The 22,637-nt window shown below is 58.8% G+C and overlaps 1 long non-coding RNA gene across 1 annotated transcript; it reads right to left on the bottom strand.

Annotated features, from left to right (window-relative positions):
* Positions 1–5,099: 5,099 nt before the first annotated feature.
* Positions 5,100–20,349, bottom strand: LOC121273996. Its single transcript, XR_005942142.1, has 3 exons — positions 20,073–20,349; positions 6,093–6,139; positions 5,100–5,221 (listed from the first exon to the last, which is right to left on the bottom strand). It is a non-coding gene; the product is annotated as an uncharacterized LOC121273996 (long non-coding RNA).
* Between the last annotated feature and the right edge of the window lie 2,288 nt (positions 20,350–22,637).

Below are 22,637 nucleotides of genomic sequence, written 5' to 3' on the forward strand. Positions count from 1 at the left end.
CCAAACACATCTTCCCTTCACCACCCCCCCACCCACCGGTGGCATTCCGTGGGGATCGTTCCCTCCGGGAGACCCTGGTCCACTCCTCCATCACCCCCTACACCTCAACCCCCTCCCATGGCACCTTCCCATTCAACCACAGAAGGTGCAACACCTGCCCCTTCACTTCCTCTCTCCTCACCATCCAAGGGCCCAAACATTCCTTTCAAGTGAAGCAGCATTTCACTTGCACTTCACTCAACTTAGTCTACTGCATTCGTTGCCCCCAATGTGGTTTCCTCTACATTGGAGAGACCAAACGCAGACTGGACGACCGCTTTGCAGAACACCTGCGGTCTGTCCGCAAGAATGACCCAAACCTCCCTGTCGCTTGCCATTTTAACACTCCACCCTGCTCTCTTGCCCACATGTCTGTCCTTGGCTTGCTGCATTGTTCCAGTGAAGCCCAACGCAAACTGGAGGAACAGCACCTCATCTTCCAACCAGGCACTTTACAACCTTCCCGACTGAATATTGAGTTCAAAAATTTCAGATCATGAACTCTCGCCTCCATCCCCACCCCCTTTCCAATCCCCCTTTTTTCCAATAATTTATATATATTTTTCTTTTCCCGCCTATTTCCATTATTTTTAAATGTATTTCCATCCATTGTATTATCTCTACCTTTTAGCCTATTTTGATTCCTTCCCTCCACCCCCACCCCCACTCAGGCTACCTCTACCTTGCTTGTCCTACTTTCTACCCTTAATTATCACGTTCCTTAGATAATATCACCACCTTCAACACCTCTTTGTCCTGTTGTCTATAACATCTTTTGGTTATCTCCACATATCACTGACCCTCTATCCAGCTCTACCTGTCTCAACCCCCCTTAAACCAGCTTATATTTCACCTCTCTTCTATTTTCACTTAGTTCTGTTGAAGAGTCATACAGATTCGAAGCGTTAACTGTTTTCCTCTCTGCAGATGCAGCCAGACCTGCTGAGTTTTTCCAGCTATTTTTGTTTTTGTTCTAGATTTCCTCTCCCCTTTGTGCTTCCTGCTTCTTTTCCCGATTCTCTTCAATCTGTGTCCCTCTGGTTACCGACCCTCCTGCCACTGGAAACACTTTCTCCTTATTGACTCTATCCAAACCCCCTCGTGATTCTGAAAGCCTCGATTCAATCTCCCCCTTAACCTTCCCTGCTCTGAGGAGAACAATCCCAGATTGTCCGGTCTCTCCACATGAACTGAATTCCCTCATCCCTGGGAACATTCCAGTATATTTCCTCCACACCCTCCCCAAGGCCTCGTCATCCTTCCTCAAGCGACGGGGGACCAGAGTTGGACACAACCCTCCAGCTGGAGTGTTTTACAAAGAGCTTCCTCAGCCTTATATTTTAACCCCGTCACAGTTTTAATCGAGCCTCAGACACTGGGCCGGATCGTCCAGTCCCACCGACGGTCAAGGGGTCTTTGGGTTGGGCTGCTACACCCCCGGCAGCGAGTGGGTTCGTAAAATCCCGGCCTCCGTGTGATTTATTAACCGCGCTCTCGACCTGCCCTCCCACCTTCAGTGATTTACGCGCATGTTCCCCCCCCCCACAAAGTTCTGCACCCCCTTTGGAATTGTACCCCCTTTTTAAAAAAGCATTGTCTCCCCACATTATATTGACCATCGACCAATACGAATCACTCGTCTCTGCGCTCAACTGCAATTGCCCCCTCTCTGCCCAGCTTGGTGGCCCACGCATGTACTCCTGAGCTCCGGCAACTAATCGTCCCAGCTGCCTTACCGATTGGTTCACCTCCACCGGAAACGGGGAGACAGTGGCGCAGTGGTGATGTCACCGGGCTAACAACCCAGGTGACTGCTCTGGGGCCACGGGTTCAAACCCCACCACCACCACCACCACCAAGGCAGAGGGGGATGGGGATGGGGATGGGGGTGGGGGGGGGGGTTAAATTTGGTTAAGTAAATTGGAAGCCGGTCTCGGTGACGGTGACCACTAGACGATCACACGGGTGGTCCTTAAGAAACCCATCGGGTTCCCTTCAGGGCAGGGAAATCTGCCACCCTTACCCGGTCTGGCCCACGCGCGTGTGGACGGCTCTTACCCGCCCTCTCTGAAAGGGCCTCAGCTCAAGGGGCAATTCGGGATGGGCAAACAAAAAACGCCGGCCTTGCCAGCGACACAAGGGTAAATAACAAAACAAAACACCCCCCCCCACCCACCACCCCCCAACCCCCCCAACCCCGTGACCCGAATCGGGGGCATTGACAAACCCGATGGTCCTCCGAGTACGGCAAGTTTAGTCACCGAGCTGGTTTCTAAGGTCGGCCTCCAGCAGACTCCCTCCTGCCGGAGCTTTCACATGGTTGGGGGTCTGGTTTATTTGTCGGTCCGCGTGTAGGTGACAGCGCGGAGCACGTTAGACAGGGGCTCGATGTGGAGGGTGGGGGTGGGGGGGGAGTCCGGAACTAAAAACGTTCGGCACCGGTCGAGTCGATCCCTGGTTTACCGGCTTCGCCAGGGAGGGAGAGGAACGCTTCCCCTGCGGTCGCACTGAAAGCACGTCACCGGCCTGGACTGGACAGGGAAGGGGGAAAGGTCCCTGTCCCGAGCCGACGGGGTGGGAGGGGCCGCGTGGTCCTGAGGGCAAGTGGGTGGGGTTGACACCCCACACGGTGCCCGCCTGCAGAGGGATTTGTGGCCATGTCGGTAGTGGAGGGGGTTGGAGGGGGGGGTGGGGGGGGGGGCGGTGGTGCACAGGAGAGGGTGGTCACCCAGTACAGGAAGGGACCATTCAGCCCATCCTCCCCTCCCCCCCCCACACCCCCCCCCCTCCACACACCAGCCCCACATAGGTGGAGGACGTCAGCCTGGGCCGGGGGTTGTGGGGGCGGAGGTGCGTGGAAGGGCTGGTTAACAGCCTCCAGGAGGTGACGGACCCCAAACACACCCCCTCCCATCCCACCCCCGTCAACGGGGCAAAGATGGGGGGGGAGGGCAGAGACAGACGCGAGGGACAGGGAGAATCCCGAACCCGTAACTCCTGCCAGGCTCGGAGGGAGAGACTCCGAAACATCAGGAGAAAACTGGACAACTAAGGTCATAAGAAACAAGAGCACGAGACAACCATTCGGCCCCTCGTGCCGGCTCCTATCTTCAATAAGATCGTGGCTGATCCGCTTATGGTCTCAACTCCGCTCTCCTGCCGCCCCCCAGTCTCCCTCAACTCCCGTGTTGATCAAAAAATATCTACGACTCGTCCTTGATTATATTCACTGACCCGGTACCCCCTCACGCTCTCTCCGGGAGAGAGAGAGAGAGAGAGAGAGAGAGAGACACACTCCTCCTCATCGGGAGACCCGCCCCCTCATTCTGAAACTTTGCCCCTCCCCTCCCTCATTCTCGATTGCCCACCAGCAAGGGAAACATCCTCTCAGCTTCTCCGAACCGCCTCCAATGCGAGTCTATCTCTCCTTAAGTAAAGAGACCAACACTGGACGCAGCAACGCCAGGTGTGGTCCCACCAATCCCTGTACAGCTGTAGCAAGACTTCGCGACTTTTATACTCCATCCCCCTTCACCATAAAGGGCGAACATTTCACTTGCCTTCCTAATTTCGATCAGTACCTGAAGGCTGACTTTTAGTGATTTATGTACAAGAACGCCCAGATCCCTCTGCACTGCAGCGCTCAGTCACCCCCCCCTCCACAACATGATGCAGGACCGAAAGGGTGTGAGGAACAATCAAATTAGTCGGCGAGAAGCTGGTTTAAACATTCCGGAACATTCTCCGCAAGCCGCCGGACAATTCACGGCTGGGAGCGGTGACAATGAGAGGGGAGGTCAAAGGCCAACGGTTGAAAGGTCGCCACACGGTGCAGTCAGATCCCGCACAGTAGAGGGGTGAGGGAGGGGTGGTAGGGAACTGTATTCCCAACTAGGAAACACCTTTCAAAGCCCGAACTCACACCGAGTACAGATCACCCATCAACCCCTCCTCCCAATCCTCATTGCTCACTGATCTACACTGGCTCCTAGTCCCTAACACCCCCATTTTAAAATTCTCATCCTTGGCTTCAAATCCTATCTCTGTAACCTCCTCCAGCCCCTACACCCCTCCCTATCTCTGTAACATCCTCCAGCCCCTACAACCCTCCCTATCTCTGTAACCTCCTCCACTCCCTAAAACCCTCCCTATCTCTGTAACCTCCTCCAAACCCCACAACCCACCCTATCTCTGTAACCTCCTCCACTCCCTAAAACCCTCCCTATGTCTGTAACCTCCTCCACTCCGTAAAACCCTATCTTTGTAACCTCCTCCAAACCCCACAACCCACCCTATCTCTGTAATCTCCTCCAGCCCCTACAACCCTCCCTATCTCTGTAACCTCCTCCAGCCCCTACAACCCCCCCATCTCTGTAACCTCCTCCAAACCCCACAACCCACCCTATCTCTGTAACCTCCTCCAGCCCCTACACCCCTCCCTATCTCTGTAACCTCCTCCAGACCCTACAACCCTCCCTATCTCTGTAACCTCCTCCAGCCCCTACAACCCCCCTATCTCTGTAACCTCCTCCACTCCCTAAAACCCTCCCTATCTCTGTAACCTCCTCCAGCCCCTACAACCCTCCCTATCTCTGTAACCTCCTCCAGCCCTTACAACCCTCCCTATCTCTGTAACCTCCTCCAGCCCCTACAACCCTCCCTATCTCTGTAACCTCCTCCAGCCCTTACAACCCTCCGAGATCTCTGCCCTCCTCCAATTCCGGCCTCTTGAGCATCCCCCGATTCCCATCGCTCCACCATTGGCGGCCGCGCCTTCAGCTGCCTGGGGGCCCCGAGCTCTGGAATTCCCTCCCTAAACCTCTCCCCCCTTCCCTCTCTCTCCAAGCCTAAGACGCTCCTCAAAAACCGGCCTCAGAGTCCGAGCCTTTAGTCGCCTGTCCCTGATATTTCCTCACGTGGTCGGGAGTCAGATCTCGTTTGATTTGCTTTCCCCCCCTCCCTCAGGGATGTTTTATTACAGTGAAGGATCTATCTCAGTGTGTGTTGGTGATGGTGTGGTGGTGCTGGGTGATGTGGGACTGGAGGAGGCTGTGTCCCCGGGTTACCTGTCCGCCATTGTTCTCTGAGCGAAACTGGTACTGGATGTTGTGGTCAGTGAAAGCCGCTTGCTGCACGCTCGCGATGGCCACCGCTGTCTGCTCGTCCGCGTTCCCGCCGTCCCCTAGGCCGGAGAGACAGAGGGGAAATCATTCCGGCTGAGTGACCGCACCGCCAATCGCCCGGTCCGCTTTCCCTCCCTCCCTCCCTCCTTGCCCATCCCACAGAGAACCTCTGGGACCACAACCCCAGGAATGATGGGGCGAGAGGACGGGGGAGAGAGAGAGAGAGAGAGACACTTAGGAGAGTTGCCAGGTCTGGGGGAGGTTACAGAGATAGGGAGGGTTGTAGGGGCTGGAGGAGATTACAGAGATAGAGAGGGTTGTAGGGGCTGGAGGAGGTTACAGAGATAGGGAGGGTTGTAGGGGCTGGAGGAGTTTACAGAGATAGGGAGAGTTGTAGGGGCTGGAGGAGGTTACAGAGATAGGGAGGGTTGTAGGGGCTGGAGGAGGTTACAGAGATAGGCAGGGTTGTAGTGGATGGAGCAAGTTACTGAGATAGGGAGGGTTGTAGGGGCTGGAGGAGGTTACAGAGATAGGGAGGGTTGTAGGGGCTGGAGGAGGTTACAGAGATAGGGAGGGTTGTAGGGACTGGAGGAGGTTACAGAGATAGGGGGGTGTAGCGGCTGGAGGAGGTTACAGAGATAGGGAGGGTTGTAGGGGCTGGAGGAGGTTACAGAGATAGGGAGGGTTGTAGGGCTGGAGGTGGTTACAGAGATAGGGAGGGTTGTAGGGGCTGGAGGAGGTTACAGACATAGGGAGGGTAACTGGATGGGAGGTAACACTGTTCTGGGGCAAATGGACGGGTAGCTCAGAGACAGGGGAGGTCAGGATGTGAGGGAGGGGAAATCAGAGTCAGGAAGGAGCCCGGTCCAATGGGTAATTCTCTGCGGTATCCAGGTGGCCATTTTGGTTGATGTTACCGGGGAAACGCACCTTCCTGGAGCTGTACACTGTCGTCTGTCTCTTGTCCTTTCTCGTGGCTGAAAGATATAAATAAAGAGAATGAGACTGGACCCGTGTGCTGAGTGTGTGACTGTGTGTGTTCGAGCTGACATGGTTTGGCTCACCCTCTGTTGGCTGGGACTCAGCTGTCCTTAGGGTTAATCCCATCCTCCCCCACCGTAACCTGCAGCGCTTAAAGAAGGCGGCTCACCACCACCTACTCAAGGGCAATTAGGGATGGGTAATAAATGCTGGCCCAGCCAGCAACCCATCAATGGATAAAAACCAATATTCGGGTCACAGAATCCAAACTAATACTCCCACTGTCAGTGCTAAGGGAGTGCTGCATTGTCGGAGGGTCAGTACTGAGGGAGTGCTGCATTGTCGGAGGGTCAGTGTTGAGGGAGTGCTGCATTGTCGGAGGGTCAGTACTGAGGGAGTGATGCATTGTCGGAGGGTCAGTACGGAGGGAGTGCTGCATTGTCGGAGGGTCAGTACGGAGGGAGTGCTGCATTGTCGGAGGGTCAGTGCTGAGGGAGTGCTGCATTGTCGGAGGGTCAGTGCTGAGGGAGCACTGCATTGTTGGAGGGTCAGTGTTGAGGGAGTGCTGCATTGTCGGAGGGTCAGTGCTGAGGGAGTAATGCATTGTCGGAGGGTCAGTGCTGAGGGAGCACTGCATTGTCGGAGGGTCAGTGCTGAGGGAGTGCTGCATTGTCAGAGGGTCAGTGCTGCACTGTCGGAGGGTCAGTGGTGAGGGAGTGCTGCACTGTCGGAGGGTCAGTACTGAGGGAGTGCTGCGCTGCCGGAGGGTCAGTACTGAGGGTGTGCTGCACTGCTGAAGGGTCAGTACTGAGGAAGTGCTGCACTGTCGAAGGGTCAGCACTGAGGGAGTGCTGCATTGTTGGAGGGTCAGTACTGAGGGAGTGCTGCACTGCCGGAGGTCAGCACTGAGGGAGTGCTGCATTGTCGGAGGGTCAGTACTGAGGGAGTGCTGCATTGTTGGAGGGTCAGTAATGAGGGAGCGCTGCACTGTCAGAGGGTCGGTACTGAGGGAGTGCTGCACTGTCAGAGGGTCTGACTGCCGGACAGTCAGTACTGAGGGAGTGCTGCATTGTCGGACGGTCAGTACTGAGGGAGCGCTGCACTGTTGGAGGGTCAGTACTGAGGGTGTGCTGCACTGCTGAAGGGTCAGTACTGAGGAAGTGCTGCACTGTCGGAGGGTCAGCACTGAGGGAGTGCTGCATTGTTGGAGGGTCAGTACTGAGGGAGTGCTGCACTGCCGGAGGGTCAGCACTGAGGGAGTGCTGCATTGTCGGAGGGTCAGTACTGAGGGAGTGCTGCATTGTTGGAGGGTCAGTAATGAGGAAGCGCTGCACTGTCAGAGGGTCGGTACTGAGGGAGTGCTGCACTGTCAGAGGGTCTGACTGCCGGACAGTCAGTACTGAGGGAGTGCTGCATTGTCGGAGGGTCAGTACTGAGGGAGCGCTGCACTGTCGGAGGGTCAGTACTGAGGGAGCGCTGCACTGTCGGAGGGTCAGTACTGAGGGAGCGCTGCACTGTCGGAGGGTCAGTACTGAGGGAGCGCTGCACTGTCGGAGGGTCAGTACTGAGGGAGCGCTGCACTGTCGGAGGGTCAGTACTGAGGGAGCGCTGCACTGTCGGAGGGTCAGTACTGAGGGAGCGCTGCACTGTCGGAGGGTCAGTACTGAGGGAGCGCTGCACTGTCGGAGGGTCAGTACTGAGGGAGCGCTGCACTGTCGGAGGGTCAGTACTGAGGGAGTGCTGCACTGTCGGAGGGTCAGTACTGAGGGAGTGCTGCACTGTCAGAGGGTCAATACTGAGGGAGTGCTGCACTGTCAGAGGGTCAGTACTGAGGGAGTGCTGCACTGTCAGAGGGTCAGTACTGAGGGAGTGCTGCACTGTCGGAGGGTCAGTACTGAGGGAGTGCTGCACTGTCAGAGGGTCAGTACTGAGGGAGTGCTGCACTGTCAGAGGGTCAGTACTGAGGGAGTGCTGCACTGTCAGAGGGTCAGTACTGAGGGAGTGCTGCACTGTCAGAGGGTCAGTACTGAGGGAGTGCTGCATTGTTGGAGGGTCAGTAATGAGGGAGCGCTGCACTGTCAGAGGGTCGGTACTGAGGGAGTGCTGCACTGTCAGAGGGTCTGACTGCCGGACAGTCAGTACTGAGGGAGTGCTGCATTGTCGGAGGGTCAGTACTGAGGGAGCGCTGCACTGTCGGAGGGTCAGTACTGAGGGTGTGCTGCACTGCTGAAGGGTCAGTACTGAGGAAGTGCTGCACTGTCGGAGGGTCAGCACTGAGGGAGTGCTGCATTGTTGGAGGGTCAGTACTGAGGGAGTGCTGCACTGCCGGAGGGTCAGCACTGAGGGAGTGCTGCATTGTCAGAGGGTCAGTACTGAGGGAGTGCTGCATTGTTGGAGGGTCAGTACTGAGGGAGTGCTGCACTGTCAGAGGGTCAGTACTGAGGGAGTGCTGCATTGTTGGAGGGTCAGTACTGAGGGAGTGCTGCACTGTCAGAGGGTCAGTACTGAGGGAGTGCTGCACTGTCAGAGGGTCAGTACTGAGGGAGTGCTGCACTGTCAGAGGGTCAGTACTGAGGGAGTGCTGCACTGTCAGCAGTGCTCTCTTTCAGATGAGACACTGAACCGAGGCTCCTATCTGCCCTCTCGGGTGGACGTAAATGTTCCCATGGCCAGTCTTTGTAAGAAGGGCAGGGGTAGAGTTCTCCCCTGTGTCCTGGGGACAATATTTATCCAGCATCACTAAAAAGAGATGATCTGGGTCATTTTCACATTGCTGTTTGTGGGATCTTGCTGTGCGCAAATTGGCTGCCGCATTTCTGACCTTACAACAGAGACCACACTTCACAAAAAGGGCGCTTGGGAAACGCAGGTGTCGACTCCTCTCGCTCAATCGTGGGGTCATCACTGAGACGTGACAGCCAATTCACTAACAAACACACTTCTAGATTACTTTAATGAAGGCTTCAATCGCGAGTAGGCCGAGGACTCTCATTCAAAGCAAATTCCCATCTGGTTTCCCACACAAACTCCTCGCTCCCTCATCCCAGTCCTTGAGTCAGAAGCTAGGACCACTCACATTCCAGAGGAAGTCCACAACAGCCCTGGCTCGGGGAGGGTGGGGGGGGAGATGGGGCATGTGTGTTGGGGGGTGGGGGTCAACATCCAGGCTCCAGTTTCAGCTGACGATACCGTGACATTGAGGGTAAGGATTTTGACACTTAGGTCCAGATGGTTCCCCATTCAACCTCCATTCTGAAATGCCCATTGTCTGAGCAAATCCCTCCACAGCCAACTCAAAAAACACCCTACAACCCCTCCATCCCTGTAACCTCCTCCAGCCCCAACAACCCTCCCTATCTCTGTAACCTCCCACAGCCCCTACAACCCTCCCTATCTCTGTAACCTCCCACAGCCCCTACAACCCTCCCTATCTCTGTAACCTCCTCCAGCCCCTACAACCCTCCCTATCTCTGTAACCTCCTCCAGCCCCTACAACCGTCCCTATCTCTGTAACCTCCTCCAGCCCCTGCAATCCTCCGAGATCTCTGCGCTCCTCCAATTCCGGCCTCTTGACCATCCCCCGATTCCCATCGCTCCACCATTGGCGGCCGTGCCTTCAGCTGCCTGGGAGGCCCTGAGCTCTGGAATTCCCTCCTTAAACCTCTCCACCCTTCTCTCTCTTCCTCTCTCCCTCTCTCGTTCACTTTCTCCGTCTGTCTCTCTCTCCTCCCTTAAGATGCTCCTTAAAAACCGACCTCTGACCAATATTTTGGACTTCTGTCCCTAATATCCCCTTACGTGTCTCGGGGTTAAATTTAGCCTGAATTCTGTTCCTGTGAATCACCTCCGGTGTGTTTTGCTACATTTGTGAGGTATATAACCGTCAGTTTCTCTGTATGAATCCCCCTATTTAAGTTTCACTTTTTCATTGTTTGAAAGCCCAATTTTTGTTTAATTTACTGATACCCCAGCCCCTCCAAACTGGGACCTTCCGGCTTCTCACTGGTATCTTCCCCCAACCTCGACAGCTTTTTCTGGGGCTGAGGGTTCCAGATTTCCTCTCCCCTTTTGTGTGAAGAATTGTTTCCTGACATCACCCCCTGAACAGCCTGGCTCCAGTTTTAAGCTTCCGCCCCTCGTTTTTAAAAAATTCTTTGATGGCCAGGACAGCATTCGTTGCCCGTCCCTAATTGCCCTTGAACCGAGTGGCTTCCTCGGTCCTTCCAGAGGCAATTAAGAGTCAACCCGCATCGCTGTGTGGGTCTGGGGTCACATGTAGGCCAGACCCGGGTAAGGACAGCAGATTTCCCTCCCCGAAGGGACATTGTTGAACCAGATGGGTTTTTACAACAAGCGATGATAGTTTCACGGTCACCATGACTGAGACAGGCCTTCAAATCCTGACTTATTCACTGAATTTAAATTCCACCAGCTGCCCTGGTGAGATTTGAACCCGTGTTCACCGCCCACCCCCCCCGCCCCCCCCACCCCCGCGCCGAGCAATGGCCTGATCCCCTGGATTACTCATCCTCCAACAATACCGCTCTGTCACCGTCTCCCTGCTCCGGAACAGAGGGAATAGTTTCTCTCTATCGACCCTATCGAATCATCGTAAACCCCCTCGCTTTAGATCACCCCTTAATCTTCGAGACTCGAAGGGAACACAAGCCTGGTCTGTGCAACCTGTCCTCGGGATTTATCCCTGTCAGCCCCGGGGGATCGTTCTGGGGCTGCGCCCCCTCCAAACGACGAATGTAATCTCGTCGACCCGAGCGTCAGGGTCATGAATTTGGCTGTCGCAATGCAGTAAAGCGAGGGATGATGTGAGCTTGTCCACTTGGGCAGGGAGGACAGGAAAGCAGAGCGTTGTTTAAGCGGAGAGAGGCTGCAGAAGGCAGAGGGATCTGGGTGTCCTTGTACACGAATCACAAAAATGCTAGCATGCAGGAACAGCAAGTCATTGGGAAGGCGATGGGAATGCTGATCTTTATTGCAAAGGTGGGGGGGATGGAGTACAAGAGTCAGCAAGTCTTGCTACAACTGTACAGGGCGTTGGTGAGATTGTATCAGGAGCAGTGTGTACAGTTCTGGTCTCCTTACTTAGGGAGGGATAGACTTGCATTGGAGGCAGTTCAGAGAAGCTTCACTGGGCTGATTCCTGGGATTAAAGGGTTTGTCCTGTGAGGAAATGTTGAGCAGGTTGGGCCTGTATCCATTGGAGTTTAGAAGAATGAGGGGTGACCTTATTGAAACATATCCGATTCCGAGGGGGCTTGACAGGGTGGATGCTGGGAGGATGTTTCCCCCTCGTTGGAGGGGGAGGGAATCTAGAACAAGGGCGAGGGGGGGCACTGTTTGAGAATGAGGGGGTCTCCCGTTTAAGACGGAGATGATGGGAGGGGGAGGGGGGGGAACTTCAGAGGGTCACCAGCCTGTGCAATTCTCTGCCCCCACCCCCACAAAACCACCGCCAGCCCCCAGAGACAGCAGTGGGGAGGCTGGGTCCCAGAATATATCGAAGGGTTGGGGGGAGGGGGTCAAGGGATGATGGGGGCAGCGAGGGGAGGGGGTCGAGGGATAATGGGGGCAGTGTGTGGGGGGGGGTCGAGGGATAATGGGAGCAGTGTGTGGGGGGGGGTCGAGGGATAATGGGGGCAGTGTGTGGGGGGGTGGAGGGATAATGGGGGCAGTGTGGGGGGGGGGTCGAGGGATAATGGGGGCAGTGTGGGGGGGGGTCGAGGGATAATGGGGGCAGTGTGGGGGGGGGTCGAGGGATAATGGGGGCAGTGTGGGGGGGGGGGTCGAGGGATAATGGGGGCAGTGTGGGGGGGGGTGGAGGGATAATGGGGGCAGTGTGTGGGGGGTGGAGGGATAATGGGGGCAGTGTGTGGGGGGGTGGAGGGATAATGGGGGCAGTGGGGGGATAATGGGGGCAGTGTGGGGGGGGTGGAGGGATAATGGGGGCAGTGTGTGGGGGGGTGGAGGGATAATGGGGGCAGTGTGGGGGGGGTGGAGGGATAATGGGGGCAGTGTGGGGGGGGTGGAGGGATAATGGGGGCAGTGTGGGGGGGGTGGAGGGATAATGGAGGCAGTGTGTGGGGGGGTGGAGGGATAATGGGGGCAGTGTGGGGGGGGGTGGAGGGATAATGGGGGCAGTGTGTGGGGGGGGGTGGAGGGATAATGGGGGCAGTGTGTGGGGGGGGTGGAGGGATAATGGGGGCAGTGTGTGGGGGGGGGGGTCGAGGGATAATGGGGGCAGTGTGTGGGGGGGGGGTCGAGGGATAATGGGGGCAGTGTGTGGGGGGGGGTCGAGGGATAATGGGGGCAGTGTGTGGGGGGGGGGTCGAGGGATAATGGGGGCAGTGTGTGGGGGGGGTGGAGGGATAATGGGGGCAGTGGGGGGATAATGGGGGCAGTGTGGGGGCAGTGGGGGGATAATGGGGGCAGTGTGGGGGGGGGTGGAGGGATAATGGGGGCAGTGTGGGGGGGGTGGAGGGATAATGGGGGCAGTGGGGGGTGTGTGTGGGGGGGTGTGTGTGGTGTGAGGGGGTGTGTGTGGTGTGGGGGGGGTTGTGTGGTGTGGGGGGGGTGTGTGTGGTGTGGGGGGGTGTGTGTGGTGTGGGGGGGTGTGTGTGGTGTGGGGGAGTGTGTGTGTGGTGGGGGGGGGTGTGTGTGGTGTGGGGGGGGTTGTGTGTGGTGTGGGGGGGTGTGTGTGGTGTGGGGGGGGTGTGTGTGGTGTGGGGGGGGTGTGTGTGGTGTGGGGGGGGGTGTGTGGTGTGGGGGGGTGTGTGTGGTGTGAGGGGGTGTGTGTGGTGTGGGGGGGGGTGTGTGTGGTGTGGGGGGGGTGTGTGTGGTGTGGGGGGGTGTGTGTGGTGTGGGGGGGTGTGTGTGGTGTGGGGGGGTGTGTGTGGTGTGGGTGGGTGTGTGTGGTGTGGGGGGGGTGTGTGTGGTGTGGGGGGGTGTGTGTGGTGTGGGGGGGTGTGTGTGGTGTGGGGGGGTGTGTGTGGTGTGGGGGGGGGGTGTGTGGTGTGGGGGGGGTGTGTGTGGTGTGGGGGGGTGTGTGTGTGTGGTGTGTGTGTGTGGTGTGGGGGGGGTGTGTGTGTGTGTGTGGTGTGGGGGGGTGTGTGTGGTGTGGGGGGGGTGTGTGTGGTGTGGGGGGGGTGTGTGTGGTGTTGGGGGGGTGTGTGTGGTGTGGGAGGGGTGTGTGTGGTGTGGGGGGGGTGTGTGTGGTGTGGGGGGGTGTGTGTGGTGAGGGGGGGTGTGTGTGGTGTGGGGGGGAGTGTGTGGTGTGGGGGGGGGTGTGTGTGGTGTGGGGGGGGGGTGTGTGTGGTGTGGGGGGGGGTGTGGGTGGTGTGGGGGGGGTGGGTGGTGTGTGGGGGGGGTGTGTGTGGTGGTGGGGGGGTGTGGTTGGGGTTGGGGGGGGGTGTGTGTGGTGTGGGGGAGTGTGTGTGTGGTGTGTGTGTGTGGGGGGGGTGTGTGTGTGTGTGGTGTGGGGGGGGTGTGTGTGGTGTGGGGGGTGTGTGTGTGGTGTGGGGGGGGTGTGTGTGGTGTGGGGGGGGTGTGTGTGTGTGTGGTGTGGGGGGGGTGTGTGTGGTGTGGGGGGTGTGTGTGTGGTGTGGGGGGGGTGTGTGTGTGTGTGTGGTGTGGGGGGGGTGTGTGTGGTGTGGGGGGGGGGTGTGTGGTGTGGGGGGTGTGTGTGTGGTGTGGGGGGTGTGTGTGTGGTGTGGGGGGGGTGTGTGTGGTGTGGGGGGGGGGTGTGTGGTGTGGGGGGGGGGTGTGTGGTGTGGGGGGTGTGTGTGTGGTGTGGGGGGGGTGTGTGTGGTGTGGGGGGGGTGTGTGTGGTGTGGGGGGGTGTGTGCGGTGTGGGGGGGTGTGTGTGGTGGGGGGGGGTGTGTGTGGTGTGGGGGGGGGAGTGTGTGTGTGGTGTGGGGGGGGTGTGTGTGTGTGGTGTGGGGGGGGTGTGTGTGGTGTGGGGGGGGTGTGTGTGGTGTGGGGGGGGGTGTGTGTGTGGGGGGGGGGTGTGTGTGTGGGGGGGGTGTGTGTGTGGGAGGGGGGAGTGTGTGTGTGGTGTGGGGGGGGTGTGTGTGGTGTGGGGGGGGTTTGTGTGGTGTGGGGGGGGGTGTGTGTGTGGGGGGGGGGTGTGTGTGTGGGGGGGGTGTGTGTGGTGTGGGGGGGGGAGTGTGTGTGTGGTGTGGGGGGGGTGTGTGTGGTGTGGGGGGGGTGTGTGTGGTGTGGGGGGGGGTGTGTGTGTGGGGGGGGGGTGTGTGTGGGGGGGTGTGTGTGGGGGGGGTGTGTGTGTGGTGTTGGGGGGGTGTGTGTGGTGTGGGGGGGGTGTGTGTGGGGGGGGTGTGTGTGGGGGGGGGTGTGTGTGTGGTGTTGGGGGGGTGTGTGTGGTGTGGGGGGGTGTGTGTGGTGTGGGGGGGGTGTGTGTGGTGTGGGGGGGGTGTGTGTGGTGTGTGTGTGTGGTGTGAGGGGGGTGTGTGTGTGTGTGTGGTGTGGGGGGGGTGTGTGTGGTGTGTGTGTGTGGTGTGGGGGGGGGTGTGTGTGGTGTGAGGGGGTGTGTGTGGTGTGGGGGGGTGTGTGTGGTGTGGGGGGGGTGTGTGTGGTGTGGGGGGGGGTGTGTGTGGTGTGGGGGGGGGTGTGTGTGGTGTGGGGGGGGGTGTGTGTGGTGTGGGGGGGGGTGTGTGGTGTGGGGGGGGGGTGTGTGGTGTGGGGGGGTGTGTGTGGTGTGGGGGGGGTGTGTGTGGTGTGGGGGGGGGTGTGTGTGGTGGGGGGTGTGTGTGGTGTGGGGGGGTGTGTGTGGTGTGGGGGGGTGTGTGTGGTGTGGTGGGGGGTGTGTGTGGTGGGTGGTGTGTGTGGTGGGAATGGGGGGTGTGTGTGGTGGGGGGTTTGTGTGGTGGGGGGTGGGGGTGTGTGTGGTGTGGGATGGGGGGTGTGTGTGGTGTGTGGTGGGGGGTGTGTGTGGTGTGGGGTGTGTGTGGTGTGGTGTGGGGTGGGGGGTGGTGTGGGGTGGTGGGGTGTGTGTGGTGGGGGGTGGGGGTGTGTGTGGTGGGGGGTGGGGGGTGTGTGTGGTGGGGGGTGTGTGTGGTGGTGGGTGGGGTTGTGTGTGGTGGTGGGGGGGGTGTGTGGTGTGGGGGGGGGTGTGTGTGGTGTGGGGGGGTGTGTGTGGTGTGGGGGGGTGTGTGTGTGTGGTGTGTGTGTGTGGTGTGGGGGGGTGTGTGTGGTGTGGGGGGGGGGTGTGTGTGGTGTGGGGGGGGGTGTGTGTGGTGTGTGTGTGTGGTGTGGGGGGGTGTGTGTGGTGTGGGGGGGGTGTGTGTGTGTGTGTGGTGTGGGGGGTGTGTGTGTGGTGTGGGGGGGGTGTGTGTGGTGTTGGGGGGGTGTGTGTGGTGTGTGGTGTGTGTGTGTGGTGTGGGGGGGGGTGTGTGTGGTGTGGGGGGGGTGTGTGTGTGTGGTGTGTGTGTGTGGTGTGGGGGGGGTGTGTGTGGTGTGGGGGGGGGTGTGTGTGGTGTGGGGGGGGGTGTGTGTGGTGTGGGGGGGTGTGTGTGGTGTGGGGGGGTTGTGTGTGGTGTGGGGGGGGGTGTGTGTGGTGTGGGGGGGTGTGTGTGGTGTGGGGGGGGTGTGTGGTGGGTGGTGTGTGTGGTGGGAATGGGGGGTGTGTGTGGTGGGGGGTTTGTGTGGTGGGGGGTGGGGGTGTGTGTGGTGTGGGATGGGGGGGTGTGTGTGGTGTGTGGTGGGGGGTGTGTGTGGTGTGGGGTGGTGGGGTGTGTGTGGTGGGGGGCATGTGTGGTGGGGGATGTGTGTGTGGGGTGGGGGGTGTGTGTGGTGTGGGGTGTGTGTGTGGTGTGGGTTGGGGGGTGGTGTGTGGTGGGGGGTGGGGGGTGGGGGGTGTGTGTGGTGTGGGGTGTGTGTGGTGTGGGTTGGGGGGGTGTGTGTGGTGAGGGGGTGTGTTTGTGGGGGGTGTGTGTGGTGGGGGGTGGGGGGTGTGTGTGGTGTGGGGGGGTGTGTGTGGTGTGGGGGGGGTGTGTGTGTGTGTGTGGTGTGGGGGGGGTGTGTGTGGTGTGGGGGGGGTGTGTGTGTGGGGGGGGGTGTGTGTGGTGTGGGGGGGTGTGTGTGGTGTGGGGGGGGTGTGTGTGGTGTGGGGGGGGTGTGTGTGGTGTGGGGGGGGTGTGTGTGGTGTGGGGGGGGGAGTGTGTGTGTGGTGTGGGGGGGTGTGTGTGGTGTGGGGGGGGGGTGTGTGTGTGGGGGGGGGTGTGTGTGGTGTGGGGGGGTGTGTGTGGTGTGGGGGGGGTGTGTGTGGTGTGGGGGGGTGTGTGTGGTTTGGGGGGGGTGTGTGTGGTGTGGGGGGGGGTGTGTGTGGTGTGGGGGGGTGTGTGTGGTGTGGGGGGGGGTGTGTGTGGTGTGGGGGGGGTGTGTGTGGTGTGGGGGGGTGTGTGTGGTGTGGGGGGGGGGTGTGTGTGTGGGGGGGTGTGTGTGGTGTGGGGGGGTGTGTGTGGTGTGGGGGGGTGTGTGTGGTGTGGGGGGGGGGTGTGTGTGTGTGGGGGGGTGTGTGTGGGGGGGGGTGTGTGTGGTGTGGGGGGGTGTGTGTGTGTGGGGGGGGTGTGTGTGTGTGTGGGGGGGGGGTGTGTGTGGTGTGGGGGGGGTGTGTGTGTGTGTGTGGTGTGTGTGTGTGGTGTGAGGGGGTGTGTGTGGTGTGGGGGGGGTGTGTGTGGTGTGAGGGGGGTGTGTGTGGTGGGGGGGGTGTGTGTGGTGTGGGGGGGGGTGTGTGTGGTGTGAGGGGGGGTGTGTGTGGTGTGTGTGTGTGTGTGTGTGTGGTGTGTGTGTGTGGTGTGAGGGGGTGTGTGTGGTGTGGGGGGGGTGTGTGTGGTGTGTGGGGGTGTGTGTGTGTGTGTGTGGTGTGTGTGTGTGTGTGTGTGGTGTGTGTGTGTGGTGTGAGGGGGTGTGTGTGGTGTGGGGGGGGTGTGTGTGGTGTGTGTGTGTGTGTGTGTGTGTGGTGTGTGTGTGTGGTGTGAGGGGGTGTGTGTGGTGTGGGGGGGGTGTGTGTGGTGTGGGGGGGGTGTGTGTGGTGTGGGGGGGGTGTGTGTGGTGTGGGGGGGGTGTGTGTGGTGTGTGTGTGTGTGTGTGTGGTGTGTGGGGGTGTGTGTGTGTGTGGTGTGTGTGTGGTGTGGGGGGGTGTGTGTGGTGTGGGGGGGTGTGTGTGGTGTGGGGGGGGTGTGTGGTGTGAGGGGGTGTGTGTGGTGTGGGGGGGGTGTGTGTGGTGTGTGGGGGTGTGTGTGTGTGTGGTGTGTGTGTGGTGTGGGGGGGGTGTGTGTGGTGTGGGGGGGTGTGTGTGGTGTGGGGGGGTGTGTGTGGTGTGGGGGGGGGTGTGTGTGGTGTGTGTGTGTGGTGTGGGGGGGTGTGTGTGGTGTGGGGGGGGTGTGTGTGTGTGTGTGGTGTGGGGGGGGTGTGTGTGTGTGGGGGGGGGGTGTGTGTGGTGTGAGGGGGGTGTGTGTGGTGTGAGGGGGGTGTGTGTGTGTGTGTGGTGTGGGGGGGGGTGTGTGTGTGGGGGAGGTGTGTGTGGTGTGGGGGGGGTGTGTGTGGTGTGAGGGGGGTGTGTGTGGTGTGGCGGGGGTGTGTGGTGAGGCGGGGTTGTGTGGTGCGGCGGGGGTGTGTGGTGTGGAGGGGGTGTGTGTGGTGTGGGGGGGTGTGTGTGGTGTGGGGGGGTGTGTGTGGTGTGGGGGGGGGTGTGTGGTGTGAGGGGGTGTGTGTGTGTGGGGGGGGGTGTGTGTGGTGTGGGGGGGGTGTGTGTGTGTGTGGTGTGGGGGGGGTGTGTGTGGTGTGGGGGGGGTGTGTGTGGTGTGGGGGGGTGTGTGTGGTGTGGGGGGGTGTGTGTGGTGTGGGGGGGGGTGTGTGGTGTGAGGGGGTGTGTGTGTGTGGGGGGGGGTGTGTGTGGTGTGGGGGGGGTGTGTGTGTGTGTGGTGTGGGGGGGGTGTGTGTGGTGTGGGGGGGTGTGTGTGGTGTGGGGGGGGGTGTGTGGTGTGAGGGGGTGTGTGTGGTGTGTGGTGTGTGTGTGTGTGGGGGGGTGTGTGTGGTGTGTGGTGTGTGTGTGTGTGGGGGGGTGTGTGTGGTGTGTGGTGTGTGTGTGTGTGGGGGGGTGTGTGTGGTGTGTGGTGTGTGTGTGTGGGGGGGGGTGTGTGTGGTGTGGGGGGGGTGTGTGTGGTGTGGGGGGGGTGTGTGTGGTGTGGGGGGGTGTGTGTGGTGTGGGGGGGTGTGTGTGGTGTGGGGGGGGGTGTGTGTGGTGTGTGTGTGTGGTGTGGGGGGGTGTGTGTGGTGTGGGGGGGGTGTGTGTGTGTGTGTGGTGTGGGGGGGGTGTGTGTGGTGTGGGGGGGGTGTGTGTGGTGTTGGGGGGGTGTGTGTGGTGTGGGGGGGGTGTGTGTGTGTGTGGTGTGGGGGGGGTGTGTGTGGTGTGGGGGGGGTGTGTGTGGTGTTGGGGGGGTGTGTGTGGTGTGGGGGGGGTGTGTGTGGTGTGGGGGGGGTGTGTGTGGTGTGGGGGGGGTGTGTGTGGTGTTGGGGGGGTGTGTGTGGTGTGGGGGGGGTGTGTGTGGTGTGGGGGGGGTGTGTGTGGTGTGGGGGGGGGGTGTGTGTGTGGTGTGTGTGTGTGGGGGGGGAGAACGGGAGCTGCTGAATAATCCAACTCGCTGGGCTGGTCCCCGGCAGCCAGCTCGGATTCACCGGGAACTTCCAAAGATGGGAGGGGGCCGCCGGGGAGAAGGTGAAGCTTTGTGAATTTGTTTATTTTCATATAAGTGCACGAGCTGGCGAAAGAGGGGGGGGTCAGAAGCTGCTGCTGGCCTCCAGTACCCCCCAGCCCAGGCACAGAACCCAATCCCCCCCAACAACCCCACCCCCACCTCCACCACCCCCACCGAACCCCACCCCACCCCCACCGACCACCACCACCACCGACCACCACCGATCACCACCACCGATCACCCCCACCGACCACCACCACCACCGACCACCACCGATCACCACCACCGACCACCACCGATCACCACCACCGACCACCCCCCCACCCCCACCGACCACCACCACCACCGACCACCACCGATCACCACCACCGACCACCACCGACCACCCCCACTGATCACCACCACCGACCACCACCGACCACCCCCACTGACCATCGACCACCCCCACCGACCACCGACCACCCCCACCGATCACCACCGACCACCCCCACCGACCACCGACCACCCCCACCGACCACCGACACCGACCACCGACACCGACCGTCAACACGGCCGGAGAGCGCTGACCACTCCCCGCAACACACCCCCAACCCCCTAGAACCACCAAAACCCCTGACCCTCAACCCAAAAAGCGACACCTTCAAAAAAAAGATCCCTACTTCCCTCCCTCCCTCATTTTACACACACACACACACACTCCAAAACCCCAGCGCACACTTTAAAGTGTTAATCTCACCCAAAACTAAAAGACAAAAGCAAGAATCAAAACGTGTTTTTTTTTGGGTGGTTGGTGGGGGGGGTGGTTGGAGATTTGCAAATATTGAAATGCAAAAGAAAAAGAAAAGGAAAAAAAAAAATTGGGGCTTTGAATTTTGGGATTTACATCGAGGTGGCAAAAAAAAAATTTTTTTTTTTATATTTTAAAATAATGATCTCTATTTTTTTTTTAACCCTGCCTCCTCCCCCACCCCCAAAAAATAAAAAGATTCATTTCCTCCCTCCCTCCCATTTGCAATGATCAAGAGTTGTTATTATTATTATTACAATTTAGTTACAAAGTTGGAGGTGACAATCTCTCCTTTGCTACTGTTGCAATCTTGCTTTTTTATATATGTGCGATGGGGAGGCTCCCTCTCAGTTTGACCCCCCCCCTCCAACCCCCCTTTTGCAGTGAGTTCTCCCCCCTCCCTCCACCACCTACCTGCTGTCCAGGGCTTGGTCTAACATATCCATGTGGTCAAAGAAAGCTGCAAAATTTCGAATTTCGAAGGAGATTTGATCACGGGGCCAAACAACAGGGTCATGTGAGATCCCAAAATGGACACGTGAGAAGAGCCAGGGACGGGTCTGTCTCCTTCCCCCAGCCCAGGCACTGCACAGGCAGGCACACAGAGGTGGGGAAATAGCATTGCAATCAAAAAAAAAAAAGCAGCCAGCCAGCCAGCAAGCAGCAAGCAGCACAGAGGCCTCACAGGCCCCCAGGGCTGTGCTGCCTGCAAGAGCCGGAACAGACTCCTGCAGCAGAGGGATTGCACTCACTTCCACTCCACTCCCACAGCCACGGGGAGGGAGGGAGGGAGGGAGGTGGGGGGGGCGGGGGGGAAGGCTTCAACTCAGCAGGCTCGCTGCAGGGTCACGCTGATCACACTCAGTGCAGGGTCACGCTGATCACACTCAGTGCAGGGTCACACTGATCACACTCACTGCAGGGTCACGCTGATCACACTCAGTGCAGGGTCACACTGATCACACTCTGCAGGGTCACACTGAACACACTCAGTGCAGGGTCACACTGATCACACTCAGTGCAGGATCACATTGAACACACTCAGTGCAGGGTCACACTGAACACACTCAGTGCAGGGTCACGCTGATCACACTCAGTGCAGGATCACACTGAACACACTCAGTGCAGGGTCACACTGATCACACTCTGCAGGGTCACGCTGATCACACTCAGTGCAGGGTCACACTGAACACACTCAGTGCAGGATCACATTGAACACACTCAGTGCAGGGTCACATTGAACATACAGGGCAGGATCACACTGAACACACTCAGTGCAGGATCACACTGAACACACTCAGTGCAGGATCACACTGATCACACTCAGTGCAGGATCACACTGAACACACTCAGTGCAGGATCACATTGAACACACTCAGTGCAGGGTCACATTGAACACAGTGCAGGATCACATTGAACACACTCAGTGCAGGATCACACTGAACACACTCAGTGCAGGATCACACTGAACACACTCAGTGCAGGGTCACATTGAACACACTCAGTGCAGGTTCACACTGAACACACTCAGTGCAGGATCACACTGAACACACTCAGTGCAGGATCACACTGAACACACTCAGTGCAGGATCACACTGAACACACAGTGCAGGATCACATTGAACACACTCAGTGCAGGGTCACATTGAACACACTCAGTGCAGGATCACACTGAACACACTCAGTGCAGGATCACACTGATCACACTCAGTGCAGGATCACATTGAACACACTCAGTGCAGGATCACACTGAACACACTCAGTGCAGGATCACATTGAACACACTCAGTGCAGGATCACACTGAACACACTCAGTGCAGGGTCACACTGAACACACTCAGTGCAGGATCACACTGAACACACTCAGTGCAGGATCACACTGAACACACTCAGTGCAGGATCACACTGATCACACACAGTGCAGGATCACACTGAACACACTCAGTGCAGGATCACATTGAACACACTCAGTGCAGGGTCACATTGAACACACAGGGCAGGATCACACTGAACACACTCAGTGCAGGATCACACTGAACACACTCAGTGCAGGATCACACTGATCACACTCAGTGCAGGATCACACTGAACACACTCAGTGCAGGATCACATTGAACACACTCAGTGCAGGGTCACATTGAACACAGTGCAGGATCACATTGAACACACTCAGTGCAGGATCACACTGATCACACTCAGTGCAGGATCACACTGAACACACTCAGTGCAGGATCACACTGAACACACTCAGTGCAGGATCACACTGAACACACTCGCTGCAGGGTCACACTGAACACACTCGCTGCAGGGTCACACTGAACACACTCACTGCAGGATCACATTGAACACACTCAGTGCAGGATCACACTGCTCACACAGTGCAGGATCACACTGAACACACTCAGTGCAGGATCACACTGATCACACTCAGTGCAGGATCACACTGAACACACTCAGTGCAGGATCACACTGAACACACTCAGTGCAGGATCACACTGAACACACTCGCTGCAGGGTCACACTGAACACACTCGCTGCAGGGTCACACTGAACACAGTGCAGGATCACATTGAACACACTCAGTGCAGGATCACACTGATCACACTCAGTGCAGGATCACACTGAACACACTCAGTGCAGGATCACACTGAACACACTCAGTGCAGGATCACACTGAACACACTCGCTGCAGGGTCACATTGAACACAGTGCAGGATCACATTGAACACACTCAGTGCAGGATCACACTGATCACACTCAGTGCAGGATCACACTGAACACACTCAGTGCAGGATCACACTGAACACACTCAGTGCAGGATCACACTGAACACACTCGCTGCAGGGTCACACTGAACACACTCGCTGCAGGGTCACACTGAACACACTCACTGCAGGATCACATTGAACACACTCAGTGCAGGATCACACTGCTCACACAGTGCAGGATCACACTGAACACACTCAGTGCAGGATCACA

Source organism: Carcharodon carcharias (genome assembly GCF_017639515.1).
Source record: "Carcharodon carcharias isolate sCarCar2 chromosome 29 unlocalized genomic scaffold, sCarCar2.pri SUPER_29_unloc_14, whole genome shotgun sequence".
NCBI lineage: Eukaryota > Metazoa > Chordata > Chondrichthyes > Lamniformes > Lamnidae > Carcharodon > Carcharodon carcharias.